Raw genomic sequence first — 19,599 nt, 5'->3', positions numbered from 1 at the left:
ATGCACAAGAGAGACTGTGTGACCTGTAGCACACAGGAAGCCAAGCTCAAGGACCCAATGATCCATTTAAGCCTTTCACAGATCCAGGTTTCAAATGTCTTGCTTGTATCAACTTCCAAGTCAGAAGCACCACATGCAAAAGCCTTTTTGTCACTGCATTCAGATACCTCAGCATGAATGTCTTTTTTGGAAGATGTCTGAACACCCAATTCACTATGCTATTCACTTCATGACTGTGGAAACCTAGTGGTCACCATCCTGCACTATCAGGCCTTGAAGGAATGGGAAATAATTCCATATTAAAAAAAAAAAAAAGTTGAGACATGGCCTTAAAAATTGTTCATTCTAAATGCAGCCCCTTAGACTGTTAGCATCTTAGTTTAAGTCTTCCAAGAACATATGACAACATATGACTGCTTATTTATTTATATAACTACTGAAATGAAAAATGAATGCAAAAATACTAACTAGGAAGCAAGTAATGTCCAGTAATAAAATTTATGCACTGCCAAGGTAAGATCACAACTGGTAGAACATACAAGACTGGGAAGATGCATGTTACTGTAGGAAAGCTGCTATTAAAATGGGGGGAAAAAAGGTGCTATTGGATCTTTTCTCCCTTGTGAGAAAGTTGCCAGTTCCAAGATTTTCTCCCAACCATATCTGCACAAAGACAACTGAAAGCCCCCAAATGGTTTTTTCTTATTATTTCAAGTTACACACGGTCAAGAGAAAATTGTCTCTTTTGACCTTAGGTTCTTTTGTGCATAACAAGTGACTGAAGGCAGCCAGGGGCCAAGGCACTGCTGAAGAAGGAAGAATGCTACCAGAATAGAAAAAACACACTGTTTCTTTCAAGTTCACCCCCTCCTGGCCCACAGCCCAACTGTGCCTTGGCCAGCTGCCAGGAGATCGGGACAAAGGCTTCCTCCTCTGGCCAAAACTGAGGAAAAGGGTCTGTTGTTTAACACAGGCAGACTTGTTTCAGCAAGAGGGGGAAAAAAAAAAAGAAAGAAAAAAAGAAGGGGAATTATATTCACTAGAAGCCCTGGGAGAGGAGAGTAATCTCATGGTGTAGCTAATGCAATTCTCACCCTGTCCCTGGAAAGAGAACATCTTGATTTTCTATTGTTCAGGCTAGAAGGCGAAGTATAATGTCCCAACAGGGCTAAGCCCTAAGGCTACCAGGGTCTTCATGTCCCCTGAGGTCACTATGAACCAGAAACAAGAATGCATCTTTCCTCCTTCCAGGAAGCTCTAGGCAATCCACTCTGCCTTCCATGCCTGCACTCTTCACAGGCTCATGTGAAGAGCAAGTGTCCTCACTCACAAAAAGACAGTAATTCCTATGCACCTAGCAGACCTCCAAGAGTCTGACTGATAGATAAGCTAAACATTTAGCTATCTCAGGACTTCAACTGTGACCAAAGCTCCTGCTGGATTTCCACAAATGCATTAAACCCAAGTCAAGGTGAATTCATGCTGGGGCTCTTCACTGCCTCTGTTACAGAGCCTGCAGCCACGTCTGCAAGGGGAACCTGGGACACTTGGGATTTGCTGCGTTGAGCGTTTGTGTCTCTCCTGGAAATCATGGAGGCAGATGCTGATGTAGAAATACACTGGCTGTTCATGCCAACCTCAGCACTTCTTTAGCAGCACAGGTGAGGGATGGGAGCTTGAAAAAAGCAGAAGAAATGTCCTGGGTCTGGTGTGATCTGTTTGATCCTGGGCACCAAAGCACTCCCTCAAGAGGCTGTATCACAGGATGCAGTGTGTCAGCAACCTGTGGCAGGAGACTTCTCTTAGAAATTCTTTATATGCATGAGGGCTTTTGGAAGCAGGCCCCAGTTCAAATATAAGTATGATTTTAATCAGTTTGGGTTAATAAAATTAATAAAGAACATCTTTAGGTGCTAAGAAGCTGTTCAAACACCATCAAGATTTACACATGCATGTACTTGCTGTATATTCCAGGCAATATATTTTCTTCCAGAAGGAGTGTAAAAATAGCATTTCTGACATACTTAAGAGACTAAGATATTTGAAGATAAAGGTTTGCCTATGCACTCCATGCACATGTACCAGTCAGTGGCAAAGACAGCTGCCTCTGTAGTAACTCTCACCTGTCTTCAGTGACTGACATGATCAGCTTCAGCACACCTTTAACATTCTTGCTTGTGTGCCAGCACTGAGAACAATCCATTGAGGAAACAGGGCTTGCTCAATGATCTTTTTTCATTCAACTCCCATTTAACATTAATTTACAGACAGGGAAGAGATATGCAGGCACATTGTTCTGCCATCCATCACCTTGTTTACAGGAAGTATATTCTCAGTAGCCTTAACTCTATTGCTTGTTAAAGAGCTTAGCTAAACACTCTGAAAGCACACATGAATCGGAATGAGAGACTTTTGGGGTATGAAAAGCCATTGCTCCTGCATTTAATCCTGTAAATTATCTTATGTCTGCAGTATTTCAACCAGTAGTTTCTTGCCAGTGTTAGAGAGACTGGCTAGTATCATAGTTTCCAGGATGGCCTGCAAATTAGTTTAATGACAATACTAAACCTGACATAATGACTACTGTGCTTCAAAGTTATACTGCACAAACTTTTCCCTTGTGATTAACAAAGCAGGAGATAAAATGGTCGGCTGTCTTTTTCCATTTCAGTATTTATGGGTACTCGCAAATGTTAACACCTCTGAATGAGAATAAAATGAGACAGAAACCAGGAAGGATGTCACAACAATTACGAAAAGCTCCACAAGATAAATCAATTTTGGGAGACAATGAAGTTACTAAAAGGAACACTATGCATAGACTTTTGTTGAAGATCATTACAGTTTTCTACAATGCAATCTTTTGAATGTCTTTATTCCACCACTCCCACATTACTCACAACACAATGCAATGTTCAAAGTTGTATCAAGATAAATAGAGAAACCTGTTGAAGCAGGTGGGCCACCGCCAGCAGTCAAGCTCCCATGTGGCCATTTGCTCTCTCACACTGCACCCACAGTGGGAGGATGGAGAGAACAGGAAGAACAAAAGCAAGAAAATTCCTGGGTAGAGATAAGAACAGTTTAATCTGAAGGAGGCGGGGAGGGGGGGAGTGATGCAAACGACATCCCTCCCTCATTCCCCAGTCAGTGCATGAGCAATGGCTATCTTAGAACTCAAAGATCCCACTCCTTCCTTCATTTCTACTTTTATTGATTACTGAACATGTTATTCTATGGTATGAACTATCTCTTTGATCAATCTGGGTCAGTTGTCTTGGCTGTGTCCTCTCCCAACCTCTTGCCCATCCCCAGCCTACTGACCAAAGGAGAAAGTGACATGAAGAGAGGGCATTAATGCTGTGTGAGTTGTCTAAGTAAATTTTAACTTATCTGATAACATAACACAACACAACACAGAAAATACCATTAAAAAACAAAAGTCAATATTTCAGTGTCTAATTTCAACACCTGTTCCTCTAAACAACAAATCTGAGCCTGAATCTACAAAATCCTATTTAATTTGCTAAGCTTACTAGAAGAATATTTTTTTTCAATACAGAATATTTTAATGAAGTTCTGCGGAAAACATGATGAAAAAGTTATCTGAGAGAATAGTATGTTCAAGGTTTCCATAGCAAGAAAAACAATGAAAAAATAAACAATCAAGCTAACTTTAGAACGGCCTGTCCAAAAAACTAAAAAATTCACCTCTGGGAGGTTCAGTGTACATTTGTGCAGAAGGGACATTGACCATGTTGATGTGTGTATGCACTTACACATAACAACAGGGCTCTGAGGCACATTTTCACCCAGGCTCGGTGCTCAGTGGGTGACCAGTGCACACAATCAGGTTTTGTCTTAAAATCATATAATCATTAAGGTTGGAAAAGACCCCTAAGCTCACCAAGTTCAACCTTTGACTGAGCACACCATGTCAACTAAGTCATAGCACTAAGTGCCACATTCAGTCTTTCCTTGAACACTCCTAGGGATGGTGACTAACACTGCCCTGGAAAGTTTCTTCCAATGCTCAAACACTCTTTCAGTGTAGCAAAATTTTCCTGATGTCCAACAGGAATGGTCCCTGGTGCAACTTAAGGCTGTTTACTCTTGTCCTGTCACTTGTTCTCTGGCAGAAGAGACCAACCTGCCTACAACCTCCTCCCAGGCAGTTGTAGAAAGTGTTAAGGTCTCCCTAAGCCTTCTTTTCTCCAGCTTAAACAAGCCCAGCTCCCTCAGCTGCTCCTCATATGACTGATCCTCTAAACCTTTCACCAGTTCTGTTCTCCTCTGGACACACTCCAACACCTCAAAGTCTTTCTTGCAATGAGGGGCCCAGAACAGGACACAGCACTCAGGGTATGGCCTCAGCAGTACCAAGTACAGGGGGACAGTCTCTGTCCTGGCCCTGCCAGCCACACTGTGTCTGATACAGGCCAGGATGCCACTGGCCTTCTTGCCCACCTGGGCACACACTAGTTCATGTTAAGCTGGCTGTCAAGAGCACTCTCAGGCCCTTCTCCACTGGGCCACTTTCTAGCCAAAAAAATCTGTTGGGAAGGTCCTCCTCTGCTGCAAACTGAGTGGGCAGCTTTGGGAGGGACACACATGGAGCTTTTGAAGGAGGAAGGGGACACCTGGCCTAACCAGTTAAAACAGTAGAATCAACCCTGGCAGTCAATGGGGGGAGACAGATGCCTCCCATTGCCTTCACATCCAGTCTTAGTGCTGAGCATGCGGGTCCCAGAACCCAATCCAATGCCTGGATGGGGCCAAGTTCACCAGCAAACCCATAGCTGCTGGAGTAGGAAACTGTGACTGAGCTCTATAAAAACACATTTCTCACAGGCTACACTAGTATGTTCAGTGACTGTGGTCATCAGCTTCTAAATAAACAAAGTAACCTGGGCACATCACGTTCAGCTGAAACTTTATCCATCTGCTTGCCACAGTGGCTGACAGCATTTTTGGCACATTCCCAGAGCATTTAATTTTATTAAGTATAATTACTGAAGAATTACTGAAGAAACAAAACCCCTTAAACTTAGCAAACATAGAGTCCTCATAAATATAATTTTTTTTTTCATTTTGCTTGAGTAACAGTGGGAAATGAAAAACTACAAGGCTAAAGGAAGTAAAGGGACTATTTAAGTACCATGGGAAAAATTAAACTGAGATTCAACACTTTAAAGCGGCTGACATCTGTTTACCAAAATATTTTTGTTGTATCTTTTTCTTTTTGTCTTTTCCTGCTAAGACTCAGAAATGGAGATGCAGTACCAGATTTGACCTCTGATTTTAGCAGCAATCTGGGCAAGTTCTGCCACTATTTCAAAATCAAAAACATTGGTCTGGCAATACCAATTGCTAATAAAAGATACTAATGTATCAGGTGCCACTTCTTCACTAAATTACTCACACATGTATACAGCATGAAAACAAGTGTGGGACTAGGAGTTTCTCCCTTTTTGCACATCAGATACAAAGTGGCTGTGTACTTTTTATTACTTTTGAAGGATTGGGATGCACACCAAGATGTGGTCTGAAGGGGTAACTGAAGCAGTCTGTGAACTGAGCAGATGAATTAAGCAGGAACTCAAACCTTTGATTTCTACAAGCAGCTTGCAAAAATATGCACCAAGGAAAATAATTTTCAATGATTCAAAGCATAACCTTTGACTAAGTGCTAAGTCTGTCCTTAAAATAGGCTAAATAATGTGTTCTGCAAATGCGCAAAGTACTGGGACCTGCCAGGGACACAACGCCATATCCCACCAGCAGTGGCAGGCAATGCCAAATAAATTCTGAAATTTAAAATACAGACAGATGCTTTGTAGTTTCACCGCTCTTCTGTTAGTGAAAGCTCAAGATGAACTAGGCTGACATCTTTGGTAAGCTGTTTGCTGAAGTGTAGGACAACAGACTTAAGTTTTCTTGCTATCAACCACTTGCACTGGCATGTCTGCAATAAATAGGCAAAGTTGTACAAGACGTAATTTGTTCTTGTTATTTTCAACTAATAAGAACTAAAAATGGTTTGCTGTATAAAGGGTTTACTCCGTTCTCCAGGAACTGCTCTTAGTACATCTGGATGAACAAGTGTATCAGGATGTGTGTACGTGTACATCCATCATAAAGTTTTTCTTTCAAGGGCTTAGACTAAGAGCACTCATCTCACCTTTTTCACTATGCTGACTGGAAAGAACAATTTGCCATTTGCAAACAAAACAAAACCAAACCATTTTAACACATGAAATCTGTTTCAGCGTGCTTAAAAAGAATACAAACTCTCCATGCTTAGTATCTTGCCTGGTCGTTATGGAGTATCAGTGAATTGGATTTGCACACAAAGTCATAAGCCACACTAAGTACCAAAACTCTGGGAAGAATATGAACTCTTTGAAGTGCTATTTGGTATCCAGGGCTCCAGCTGATGTCCTGTCTAATAGATTTTATTTGCCATCACAGACACTCAAAATTTACCACCGAGTTTACCGCTTATTGAGTTAAATTAAGAGTGGAAATAGATAGGATAAGAATCTAGAATGGAAAAAACCTCACACCTGAAATACCCATAAATCCTGAAATAATAACCCTAAGGAAGATGTGGAAAGCAAGTGATACTTCTGTGGTGAAACCGGTAAAACACTAATCCCTATGAACTGGGATTCAGTGCAGAAAAACAGATTGGGGACTTCTCAAACACTGAAACATAAACTGTGGACAGTGAATAGCCAGGCCCACATCTAATCCAAAAATGTGCTGATCCAAAAAAAAACATATAGAGGATATGGAGGAAGGAACTGGTGAAATTACCTCACTGCCAAATACTTGCGCAGGTTGGTTCAACCATCATCCCCCTCACCCCAGCTGGTCCTGCCATGCATCACCCTCTTCAAGATCCCTTCATAGTTTTACTGACCAAAATCCTTCCCCAGGTTTCCCATCTTCTGCAATTCATTCACTCTCTAGCAGTTGCTTTGGTCACCACGCAGGGGTTTCTTGAGAGTTTATTAGAATAGATCTTCCTCTTCATTCACCTCCTTTGCTCTTGGTAAGAGAGTCCTGGGCTTCTGCTGTGTTTCTGGGCCCCACAGGGAACTAAGGTCATAGACGTTGTTCCTGGAATCACTGCAGAAAAATATAGTGGGGTGCTAAAAAAACCCCAAGTGAAGCCCATATAAAAACCCCAAACAACTCCACTAAAACTTAAATCAAATAGCACTCTATGATGCACAGATCTGTCTATTGGATAGGCAAGGAAAACACTAAGAAGGATGACATACTTTGTTTTTATATGTATACTTCATCCTTGTTCCTACAAATGCTACTGCATGCCAACTCCTAGCCAGCATCTTGCTCTACCCTACTGTGTACCAGTACACAGCATGAGTCAGGAGTATTCCTGCTGATGAACTCCAGACAGCCACTCACGGCACCAAACAACCCCCAGAGAGAGAAAGAGCCATTTACCTCTCTCCACTGATCACGCAGAGAATTCAGTTTCCCCAGTACATAATTTAAGCACTGACATTAAATAATGTCAATACCCAGCGAAGTAAGGCAGGTTTGTCAGCTGTCTGAAGACCCTTCAAGGATGAGTCATGGCTACTGTAAAATAGGCAGACCACTCATGGAACAGTAGGGAGTGGAAGAAAACTTTAAAGATAAAAATAAGACTTCAACACCCAGAAAATATTTAGTGGTATTTAAGATAAAACAGAATTTTCGGTGAATATTTTCATTCAACATTGTCACTTCTGTCATGTCCAATTTCCACTAGCTTTTAGAAGTTATATAATATATATCAGTCACCCATTAATTCCACACTCTCATTTTATGTAACAGAAAAAGCATGTGTTCGTGCCCAAGCAGTAAACCTCTAAACTTGGTAACATCCTAAAAGCCACAGGAGCACAGCTCTGCAAAGCACTGCAGGCTCTGGCCAACTGTGCACACCACCCATGGCTCCCTGCATGCACCAAACTCTGCTGCAGCAACATTCGTGTGCTCCCTGTCCCTGTCTGCCTTCCACACAGGCGCAACACATCCACTGGGCTCTCCCAATAACTTATGTTGCACTTCTTTCTTGCGAGAAAGAAGCAAAACCTGAAAAAGCCCACCCCTTTTGTTCTCTTTTCTTTGCTAGATCCAACAGTACTCTTTATCAATCTCCTTTCCCCCTTCCACTCCACAAAGACCAATAAATCAAATAATGTAGTTGATGGCTTGGAAACTAAACGAAGCAGTCGAGAAGCAGGAGAAGAAGAGACCAGACAAGCACACAGTTTTTCTTCTAAGCCCTACATTTGCATGCACCAAAGATATGACACACAATGACTTACAGGTACATGTGTACCCCAAGAACAGCAATACAACTTCACAGGCCCTTCAAAATTCAGCTGAAAGGAGCAAAATGGAAGAAGACAAACCTCATTCAAAATCTGTATTACACAAAAGGTCTTAGAATCATATGGCAAAGGGCACAATAAGATGCATTATTTTATAATTAATCTGTCAGGACACAAGAAAAGAGGTTTTTTCCTATGCTGGATGCATAGAGCTGAGTAATTCCATAATTACAGGGAAGCCAGCTCAGAAAAAATAACCATAAGGAAAGCAAACTGATTGTGAAGAAAGTATTTCAGGGCCTGAGAACAGAGCAGGAGCGTTTGCATGGGCAGACAACAGATGCTGCTCCAGACTTTCAGCAAACAACAGAGCAGGGAGGGATGGGTAAAAGCTAGTATTTACTTGCTGTTTTATAGCAACTGGAGGAAGATAACAATTTAAGACACTGCCCCCTGGATAGCTTTTGTATTTCTCCTGAATCTCCAACTATTATACTTTTCTCTCTCTTCAATATCCTCATTTCCCCTGAGTATGAACTGACCAGCAACTTGCATTCCCCAGAAATCCTCCCACTAGCTATCTGGAGAGAAATTTATGATAGAGGGCATAATGCTCTTCTAACATGTAGATGCCTTTAAAACCACAAGTCATCTTCAGAAAGTAAATTTGCACAGAGATGCATAAAGATTTCCTCCAAGATCTATTTTGGAGGCATGTGAATTCAGCCAACTCACAAACATCAGCAGTAATTTCAATCAGTAAGCATGTTTGGCATTCTTAAAACCTTCGCCCAAACCACACAACCTCTTTGCACGTGCACTTCTTCTAAAAATATTTTTTCTTGGTCTGTTTTTGTGTTCACTATTTGCCCTCAGCCTATATGATAAAAATTTTCTGGGTGAGCCCTGGAGAACTGAGCAGACCTAACACTAATTCTCATATGGAATTTATTTAGAAGGGGAGAAAAAAAAAAATCCCTTAAGTTGAGTAGTTACATTATTTTGAACTGGTTTTATATTTTATGCGTACATAGCGGAGCTGGAATTTCAGGGCTGGCTTTTGTTTGCATTCATCATGAAACATTTGTTATATGAGCTGCTGCTACTGCTACCAAAACAGCTGCTGCTCACTGCTAGAAAACCAGAGGCCAACTCAACAGTTTCTTTCTTTCTCTGGTAAATCTAGCTAGAAAATGAGGCCTGGTGTGTTTTTTGCTTCACTGTCATCCTTGTTGCCACCTTTTGCTTACCCAGAATGCAAACTTGAAAGAGAATGGATAGATGAGAACAAGAGCAGACACGTTCTGATGCTCCTGAATCACCTACCACGAAACACAAATCGGAACTACAGCTGCGTGAACTCCCTGCTTTGCAGCTAGGGCAGCACCTCAAATGTGAATGCCTTTCCTTCAGCTGCTCTTGCAATTCAGCTGGGATTTAACCCTTCTGTCCTGCATCACCATTTTCTGCCATCTGGAAAAATTGAGTCATGACTCGATCTAGCTTCACATAAAAATTCCTTCTGTACAAGACTGCTTCCCTGTGCAGAGAAAACTACCCACCCATCTGACAACATGCACTTTTCTACCAAGCTCCATACAGATCAGGACCCAGAGCATCTGTGGACTGCAGCTCTGAGTGCCAAGGACAGACCTTCTCAACAGCACACCAGCTGAATTTTAATGCTCCGCTTTGTTATGATTAGTAAAACACTTCAGTGTTGCTTTTGTTGCTTACTGGTAACATCGTATCAGCATTGACCTCTCTTACCTCAGTCAGACCTTTCTAAGAGAACATTTATCCCAGGCTGAAGCACAGTTCCCTGCAAAACTTCCCTGTATTTTTAAAGAGGGCACTACCAAACAATGAACGTCCACCTCTTTTACCAGCTTGGTCCTGCAGGAGAACATTTTTTCTCCTATCTTGACAACTGTTTTTCTTAAAGAGCTTTTGGACAAAGATCTGGCTGAAAATCACACCTGTACCCTCTCATATCCTTGTGCTTGCTGAGCCCTTAAAGAAAGTAGTTGATTTTTGAGGTTTTACAAATGCCATACTGACATTCCTCAACTGTCTATTAATCACATCTTCTCTATTATAGCTCCTACCAGTATGTCAATTTGATTCTTTCATCTGTTGGTGTCCAGGTGACAATTGCAGCCCTTTAAAAGCTTGGGAGTGCATCTTAACTATTCTTCCATAATAGCTGCTGATTGAATCAGGGGACACACCACAGTATTGGCAATTTCAGTTCCAAAGAAATCCTTGTTGAATACTAGTTCTCACAGCAGCATCCCTAACACTGCCCTGGAGTAAAAAAATGCCACACCCTAACACTTACCTGTATTATAGATGGCATCTGCAACGTACTGAGAAGGTATTAAAATGGAGTGCAAACAGTACAACTCAAAATATAAGGACTATAAAGTGCAGTAAACAATTACGCAAATGTTAGAGATAGACAAAGCCAGAAAACTGGAGAAGATAGTAATAAAATAACACAATGGGAATGCAGTTTGGAAGGAGAGGAAACTGGGGAGATGAGCCTAGAGAGAAACAGAGGGGAGGATGCTTTTTCATGCTACATTTGAAAACTTGTGATTCTGCTCCAAGAACAGAGAAAAAGAAGAAAAATGGAACCTTCATAGCTATATTTAGTAAAACCCTCTTTTCTCACTAAAAGTGCAACGACTTTATTTGAAGACTGAAAATAAGATTATGCTCCTAAAAGCTAAGTGAATAGTCAGCTCTGACTTGTTTCATGTTGCTCCTGCATCTTCAATACCAAATATACTTTGTTTTCAAATAAGAGGCGTTTCTCCCCAGACACTGGCCCTGAAAACATACTGTGGGACACAATGATAATTGAGCTAAATTCTCAGTTGTTTTAGTCATTTAATAAAAGTTCTTTTATATTCCAGCCTCAGCCACCTTGTGGAGCTTGCTTGTTTCCATGTAGGTGAAATGGAGACCTGTTCACCTGGGAACAGAAGCAGGCCTATTAAGTGGGATTTAATGGCTCCTTCTGTATGCCTTCTGTTGCTTGGACAGAGGTCAAAGTTGCCAAAGAAACAATCTGCATAATCTGTTACTGCTGTATTTTTTGTTTAAATGCTACTTTTAAAGCAGAAGGAGTAACCGAGGTTTAGCTGAAATGCTACTAATTAAAATAGCATTATGATTTTATTTACTAAGTTACTCAAGAAGGAATGAACTGTGAGTGCAGGTTTAACTGCCTGTCTTAAAAGTGTTTGTGGTATATTGTCATCAGTAACCCTGGATTATTTATGAGATATCACTAATGCTGTATCTGAATGCAGATTTCCTTCTGTGCTGGAGCTTTAACAAAGCTGGTTATCCATGGGTTTTCTATTTTGTGATACTAGGAACAGGAAATATTCAAAAGATGCATCAGGGAATCAACCTTGGATGATCAGCAGGAGCACACTTATAAACCATAACATCTTTAGTGACTGATATGCTCATTAGATAAACATGACTGTTGCTTGGAAGATATCAGCACCAAGCCTTCAAAATTATCTTAAAAAAAAACCAAAAAAAAAAAAACAAAACACATGAATTCTTGATGCATGAGATGCTTGTTTGACTGGTCCCTTGGGATTTAGAATATAAATAAATTTTGCTTTTATCACAACACAGTATGAAATTTTTGAAAAAAAATTACATCTTTTTGAAGAAAGAATACATCTTGTGGGTTTAATCCAAAACCAGACAGCCCATTGATAGATCTGATGAAAGAAAACTAAATGCAAGTGACATGAATAGGTGGGATGAAATGAATGCAAAATCTGTAGGCTGAGGTCTTGGAATTGCACTAAAAGATGAAGATGATGCATTAGGCTGTCTCAGTCTTCATAATCCTACAGACATACAGAAATTTTAGATAGGGGAAACTCTGTTGATGACAGATGAGCATGCAAAAAAGTACAATTTATTTGGCTTCAGGTGAAGACCTTGTCACTTGGCAGGAAAGAGAAATATGAAAAAGGTGGAGAAGGGAACAGGAAAAAGGTAGCAGATTGCAGAGCACAAGCTCAGTATAGGCATGTATTATAGCTCACAGAAAGGTAAGATTAAATAATTCTACAAAACATACTCAGCCTATCTCTACAACACACTGCAGTTTGCCAGAGCCAGTCTATGAGCTCATGTGTTCAGAAACTTTACCAGAAGAAGAACATTAGGTCTAGGTTTTTCAAACAATGATTTAAGGGAACACGGACTTCACCTTCCACTACAACTGATGCTGAGCAGAGCCTTTAAAAATTCAACTCCCATAAAAATCCAAACCTAAAATAATAATTTAAAAATCAAGACTGTAATTAGCAAGAAGAGAAACTATATCCTTCTTTGCCATCATCAGTGGCAAGATCTGGAAGACAGCCAACATCCTTGAATGCTAGAAGCACAGGGAAGGGGAACTATGGATCAACAGTAGCCTCATTCCTCATTTCTCCAGTTCATGACCCATGCCCATGATCTTGGCCTGCCAAGAGGAAATACATAAATTTCTCACCTGATTTAAATGATGTTGCTGGTGCTGCTGTACTTACCAAGTCAACCACTGCTCTTGACTCCTGGAGAAAGCAGAGCCATAACCATGTGTCTGGCAAATGGACATGTAAATCCCACTTCCCTGCACTGTAGGCTCAGGGAGCAGATACACCCAGACCGAGCACCAATGTTGCGTCAGGCTGTCAGCTGCCTCGCTTTTCGTCTCAAAATGCCATTCATTTGGGACAAGATATATTTATAGGCAACTGCTCTGCTCTGTAACTATGCACATATGAGCTAACTCAATCTAGCAAGTGCACACTAGCAAGGAAGAATAAACTGACAGGACTTGAGCCTGGATGTATACAAGCCCCATGTGGGTTGGAAAGCCGCACCAAACTTGCTTACTGCACTTTTACTCCTGATCACATTTTAGCAATAAGCCTGATACTATCTTGGATAAATATTTTGGTGCCACAGTTGTGGTTTTCAGGCCACACACATATTGTCTGGAGCAGCTTCACCTTTCTCAGCAGAACAAGAACCACAGCTCTTAAAAGCTGTCAAGCTTTGCTTCAGAACTCACCACAGAGGAGTTTTGCTTCTGAGACAAATCTTTCAAAGACCTAGTGGCTGTCTTGAAAACCACAGTAATGAGAAAGCCCAGAAGTGCTCAAATCCTTCCAAGAGCTCCTATTGTTAAAAGTGTTTAGCTTAGTAAGATTTCAAACCTCTGCAAGACAAAATGACACATTTTTCTTTTATAGGGCTGAAAAAGAAAGGATACTTTCACTGACTATCCTTACCACTCATTGGTGGATCCACTAATTTCAAGGCATCCTGGATCAGGCAGTCTGGTTTTGTCCCTGCTCTCCCAAACTTTGTATTTTCATAACTTAAGAGCTAGATTATGTATCTACAGCTTTAGATAGTGCCTTCGGTTTTATTAAAAAAACCCCAAGGAACAGATTAGCTGTGCAGAGTGTTCTAGACGTTATCGACCTAATAAAAAAGAAACGTCCTCAGGGATATGCACTGTGACTCTTCCTCTCTCCCCGCCCATCTTGCACACAGAGAACAGGGCATTTGTTCTACAAGAAACAAAGGTGCAATTAAATACTTTTCCTAGATCTTAAACTGCATGCTTTAGCATCCACATTGTTTTATAGCGCTCCTCTAAGCAATATTGAAAGCTGAGACTTCAAAGGGAGAAGAAAAGGACGGTCCGTTCACGCTTTCTATTTCCAGGACAGGATGCCGGGTGCTCGAAAAGCGCTACCCAGGCAGAATGCAAACCCACGCGTGCTGCTCGCACCGGGAGCGCCGCACACACGGGCGGATCGCTCCATCTGCTGGACAAAGCTGCACTGCTCACACCCGAGACTGGAACGTGCTCCCCAAGCGCCACGCAGGTAGTTTACTTCCCACGTCCAACCTCACGTTTTACCTCCACGTGAAATTTACAACTTTCCTCTTCTGTAGAAGATTTTCACAGTCATTGATTCCTATTCGAAGTATTACTCAGGGAAAGCACAAAGCTCTTCTAGAGTACAAGGCCAAAGGAAAGAGAGTGTATTTGGAGTCTCCAAAGCTTTTAAACATGTGAATGTGTTTAAAATTTTAGAAGTGATGCAAAAAACGCCGCAAAAAGCCCCACTGGAAAAAAAAAAACAAACAAAAGACACCACAAAACCCCCTCAGTATTTAAATTAAAACGAATCCATGTGGATTTTATTCTCTCATCAAGAGTAGAGGTGCTTGTAGGACAGAGAAGGGTTGGGCACTTCAGCACGGAAGATGAGCCAGAGTATTCCTCTTCCATTTCCCAGTCACAGCCCTCTCCAGAAAGTACAGCTCACAAGAAGCCAGCAGACTAAGAAGCCTCATATGATTTGTCCTAATTTCTTCTTTCCTTTCATTTTGTGCCGAACAAAGGCAGAATATAAGATGATAAAATGATCACTATTTAAAGACATTGCACAAAAAGCACTGCCTCCTTCCACCAGAGCCCTATGATCATTTCTTACTCAAAGTTTCTGCTCTTGGAGGTGGTGCCTGTAAACAAGTTCACTACAGTTTGTCAGAGGGAAAACCCCTTGGTTCCTGAGCTTGATTTTCCTTTTGAGCCCTTTTCCTAACTCCATCAAAAATGCTCTGCTTCTCAGGACCTCAGCTCTGCAATAAAGACAAATAGCAGCATCTCTCTCCTTACTGGGTTTAAAGAGAAGGGGAAACCTATCAATAGAAAATGTCAAGACTGTACCATTAACATTCATGAATACAGTGGATTTTAAAAATGAGAGCGTTTATATTACCTGAGATAATATTACTACTACAGTTTAAAACATTCCCTGTAAATGCAATTCTTACGAGAATCAAATTTTCATTGCATTTAAAAATATAATTTTTTACAGTCTACTTAAACAATACATATTTTTTTTCAGCTGACAGTGTGAGTTATTTCACTGCACTCAATAAAATTCACTGTCTGAAAAGCTTAAAGTCAATCTTCTTGTTGTAGAGTAAGACCTATACATTCTCCACGCTAAATGCACCTTTCAGGAAACAAAGGGGTTTTTTCCTGGTATTGGGAAGAAGTGTTTTTATAGGGCTTCTGGTGCCAAAGGAAATTTATGAACTCCTGCAGAGAGGTGTGAGGATATGGCTCATTTCTGTGGTGATAAAAAAAACTTTTTATTGCCTATTGTTTTACACTGGATGCTGTTAACTTTTACCCCATGCCACAGAAGTTGCCAAGACAGAAGAAAACTCTGTTTTGCTGAGTATAGTACATATTTGTTGCTTCTTAAAAACACCAAAGATATGAAACTCACATGTGCCTGTTTCAAAAGAAACTGTGCAAGTATTCTCTGTGTTCTGGCTATCAGCCAGGTTACAGAAGTGAGCTACAGCCAGCAAAAGTGAACAGGACTGAACAATCACTTTTTTCCTTTAGCTCCTGAGAGTGAGGAGAGATTTTACACATCAAGTTTTGTTGTAATTATTTCAGGCCTTTCAAAAAGTTAAAGAATACTTTAACATTTTGCAATAAATACAATCTAAAGCTCTGCAATTGGATCCTATCTGCCTCAATGCTGGTGAAAAAAAGACAAAATTTCAAGCAAATTTTACTCAAAAAGAGTAAATTTTTACTTTTTACTTTTACTTAGAAAAGTTACCTAGTAAACACAAAAATATATTTTAAAAATTTATTCTACCCATATACTCATCCATCTATTGATTTAAAAATCTATCTGCTGCCCCCATTCCTGCTCTTTTAATCTCTTGGCAAAGCCAGTTTTGGCTGTCAAGACAAGTTTGTAACTTTTGACAAGATAGGCATCAAAAAAGAGTCCTTTTGCAATTCTTGACTTGGTATTAACATTAAGATAACGTTTAATTTCAAGGACAGAGTGGAGACACAGAAAAACAGGAAGCCCATAGCTTTAAAGTTCTGCACAAGATAAAACCAGATTTGTTCCAATGAAAACTTTAGCATCAGAAGTAGCTTTCACATTTTGTTACACGTGGCTGTAAAACACACAAGTCAAAATATCTGGCATATGGAATAGCTGAATGCAACCTTTTTGTTAATGCAATGAAGAAAGTTATCCTCCTAGTGCCCTGTGACATGAAAATTTTCCGCCATGCTGAACTGCCAAGCTTTTTTAACATTTTGCCGTTATTCAGAGTTTCCTTCTGCCATATCAATCAGACATTAGCATCAACAAGAAAAGCACTCAATTCATACTGCTTTAAGCAGTTATCTGTGTCACCATATATACAGACAATAGGTCTCTGAAGAAAATGTCACCATCTTATCTGATCATAGAGCCACAGTTTTAATGATCTGCTTCAGAACAACAGCAGAAAAGAAAAGTATTTTTGAATGTAAAACAACTATAAGGCTTTGTTTTCTCCTAAGAGAACACTGAGCAAGAGTTTCTTGATAAATATTATAGTGCTTCAGATGAGAGATTTTACTACAGACACAAAAGAAACAGAACTTTGAATACGGCCCGCTCAGTTCAAAGGAAGAGATAAGAAAAGGTTTCTAGATTTCCTGATTTCTGTACCATCAACCTATACTGAAGGTGTCCAATACTAAGAAGTTTGCTTAGATGGCAGCTACAATGATGTGGCAACAACCCAAAGCACCTGTAACAAGTGAGTAGAGTCCCAACTTCAGGAACAAGAGGTTTAACCCACAACTTCTGCAGATGTATCTTAAATGCACATGTGATTTTAAGGGCTTGATGACATCAGGCATTTTGGATGCATGGTTTGTATTATGATGATGGTGAGACAGCAATTGCCTGGTTTTTACTGTGATTTCTAATGTACGTAATCCATTAAAGTAACACTGAACTGAAATTGTCGGTCTTCAGCTACTTTTTGCTTCAAGGCAGCTCTATAAATCCAGTTTCTGAACTGCCTTTAATCCAGAGCTGCTTATTGTAGTGGATTCTGGTGCAGATATTCACAGACCTGGAAGTAAATAATCTTTCTGTGCACATCGTTCACTGTGTTTTCCTCATCTTGTTATATTCGGCTGACAAAAGCTAAGTTCTAGAAAAACTTTCCTTCTTTATGTGGAAAGAGGAAAGACTGCCGTAAGTGAATATCAAGTGGAGCAGCAGGTCAGCAGAAAATACTCTAAACGGTATAGATTTAATCTGTAAGTGTTAGTTGCAACAAAAGGTCAGTTTTGGCCCAAGTTTTCTGCTGCTTTATGGGACCACCACACAGCTCGCAGAAAAACACGTTCTCTTCCTCGCACTTCATGGTACAACAGCAGAGGGTGTTGAAGATCAGGTCTAAGATGCCCTGAGGAGAAGAACAATGTAGGATTTCTTACATGCCTCTTGAGTATTTTTTATTTCTCTAGCTAATTCTGTTAAGCTTTTTTTTTTTTTTTTTTTTAGCAAACACTAGCACCAAATCAGAAATAACCAGAAAATAACGATGATGGAAAAAAAACCCCTCAAACATATGCATGTATGAAAAGAGGAGGAGAGAGTTAACACAAGGAAACTCTTTTCTGACTAATATGCCCAGTCAATAAGTGAATGAGAAAGATAAAATAGAGGTTTAATCTACCTAGGGAATACTGACAGAAAGTGGTGAATCTTTAGACATGACAAAATCTGTCTTTCACATGAAATCCCAGAGGAAGTCACTGTCAACAGGTGATCAAATTTCCTCCAGATACTGGAAAATACACAGAAGAGAAAGACTAACCATCACTTAATGATTCTGGTAGATTGCTTATTTTCCACCTGACAATTTCTAGAGCAGCCTGATGAAAATCAAACCCTGTGTGCTGCTTATTAGCTTCCCCCATTGTAAAAGAAGTGACAATATATGGTGCACAGAACAGCTCAAGAAGTCATAGAAACTCAAAGATAACTCTCATGGTAGATGGAGCCTATCCTTCTATTGACTGCCCTGCCTTCCTTTCGTCTAACATCCCTGCTTCGACACCAAATTGTGCAAACCTTTAGGTTGACTTCCACATACTACAAACATAGGTATTTTTATCTTTTAATTTACAAAGATAAGGGAAATACCTGATCCCAAACTGGGCATTGCTCTTATGTCAGTACAATACTCTGCTTATGTCGGTTATTAAGCAAAATCACTCTGTGGCTGGACAGGGCACCACAAAATTATATTCCCCCTTTCCAAAGAGCTGCCTTAAATGCCTGATTGCAAGCAGACAATGACTCACTGCAAGCATGTTCAGAAAAGGAATGCTGTACTTTCCCTAGTACCTGTATCACAGCTGAATACAGAATTTCCAAAGACACATCCTAGAGGAAGGATTTGGTGGACAGTCACGCATAAAGCCCAATTATGCACAGAAACCCATAATTCCTCCAAAGTGACTGACTACTGTAATAGCTGTTCTCAGACAGGAGCTGGCCATCGGCTGCATGTATTACAAACTAAATTCAATCAGCTTGGTACAAAACACACATATTAATGGCTGTAGGCATTAATGCATGACACAAATGTAACTGAGTCACAAAAGAAGAAAGGAAGTTTTACCCCTGCTTGGTGCACACCAAGCAATGTTGATGGGCAGTCAAATGTAACCAAGAAATCAATTCTGCTGGAATGGCATGCACAGCCCTCCAGAAGCATCGTATTTATTTTAAGGCATAGGACACAAGACTGCCTTTTAAAGAAGTCAGCAGTAAGAAAGTAAGGAGGGTTTGACGCAGAGAACCCTTTCAGACTGACCATGGAGTGCAAACTGAGGAGTAGACTGAATGCTCTCCATTTTCATTTCTCTACTCCAGACTCCTAAGTCTTTTTCCTCAGTGTTGTATTGGAAGTGATGTAAATGCACAGTCTTATTTGTATTTTACCTAAACTCAGCTCAGCTGAAGGTTCATTTTGATTCAACTCATAGTCAAGGCTGAAGGAAAATAAATAACCTGGTCGTGGAGAATTTCCAAAGTCTCCAGCTCTCCAAACCATTTATTGAAGATTTATTTAAGTACATATTGCTGACACCATTTTGACAATATTTTGACAGTATTACTTGAGAACCGAGTATGTCACAATTAAAAGAAGCAGCAGCCACTCCAGTGAAAACAGGAAGCTTTCTGGCACGTGGAAAGATCAGTGAGTAACAAGTGCTCACAAGGAAAGAAAACCACACAGTAACATTAAAGGTAAAAGTGGAATATATGACCTTCCCCTATCATCAAATCTGCTCTCT

At 40.3% G+C, this 19,599-nt stretch overlaps 1 protein-coding gene across 1 annotated transcript in view; it reads right to left on the bottom strand.

Annotated features, from left to right (window-relative positions):
* UST (uronyl 2-sulfotransferase) overlaps positions 1 to 19,599 on the bottom strand; it is a 146,773-nt gene that overhangs the window by 7,712 nt on the left and 119,462 nt on the right. The gene's annotated exons all lie outside the window — the stretch shown is intronic.

The sequence above is a fragment of the Cinclus cinclus genome, chromosome 3, assembly GCF_963662255.1.
Source record: "Cinclus cinclus chromosome 3, bCinCin1.1, whole genome shotgun sequence".
Taxonomy (NCBI): Eukaryota; Metazoa; Chordata; class Aves; order Passeriformes; family Cinclidae; genus Cinclus; species Cinclus cinclus.
This window is presented reverse-complemented; position numbering and strand designations above follow the sequence as displayed.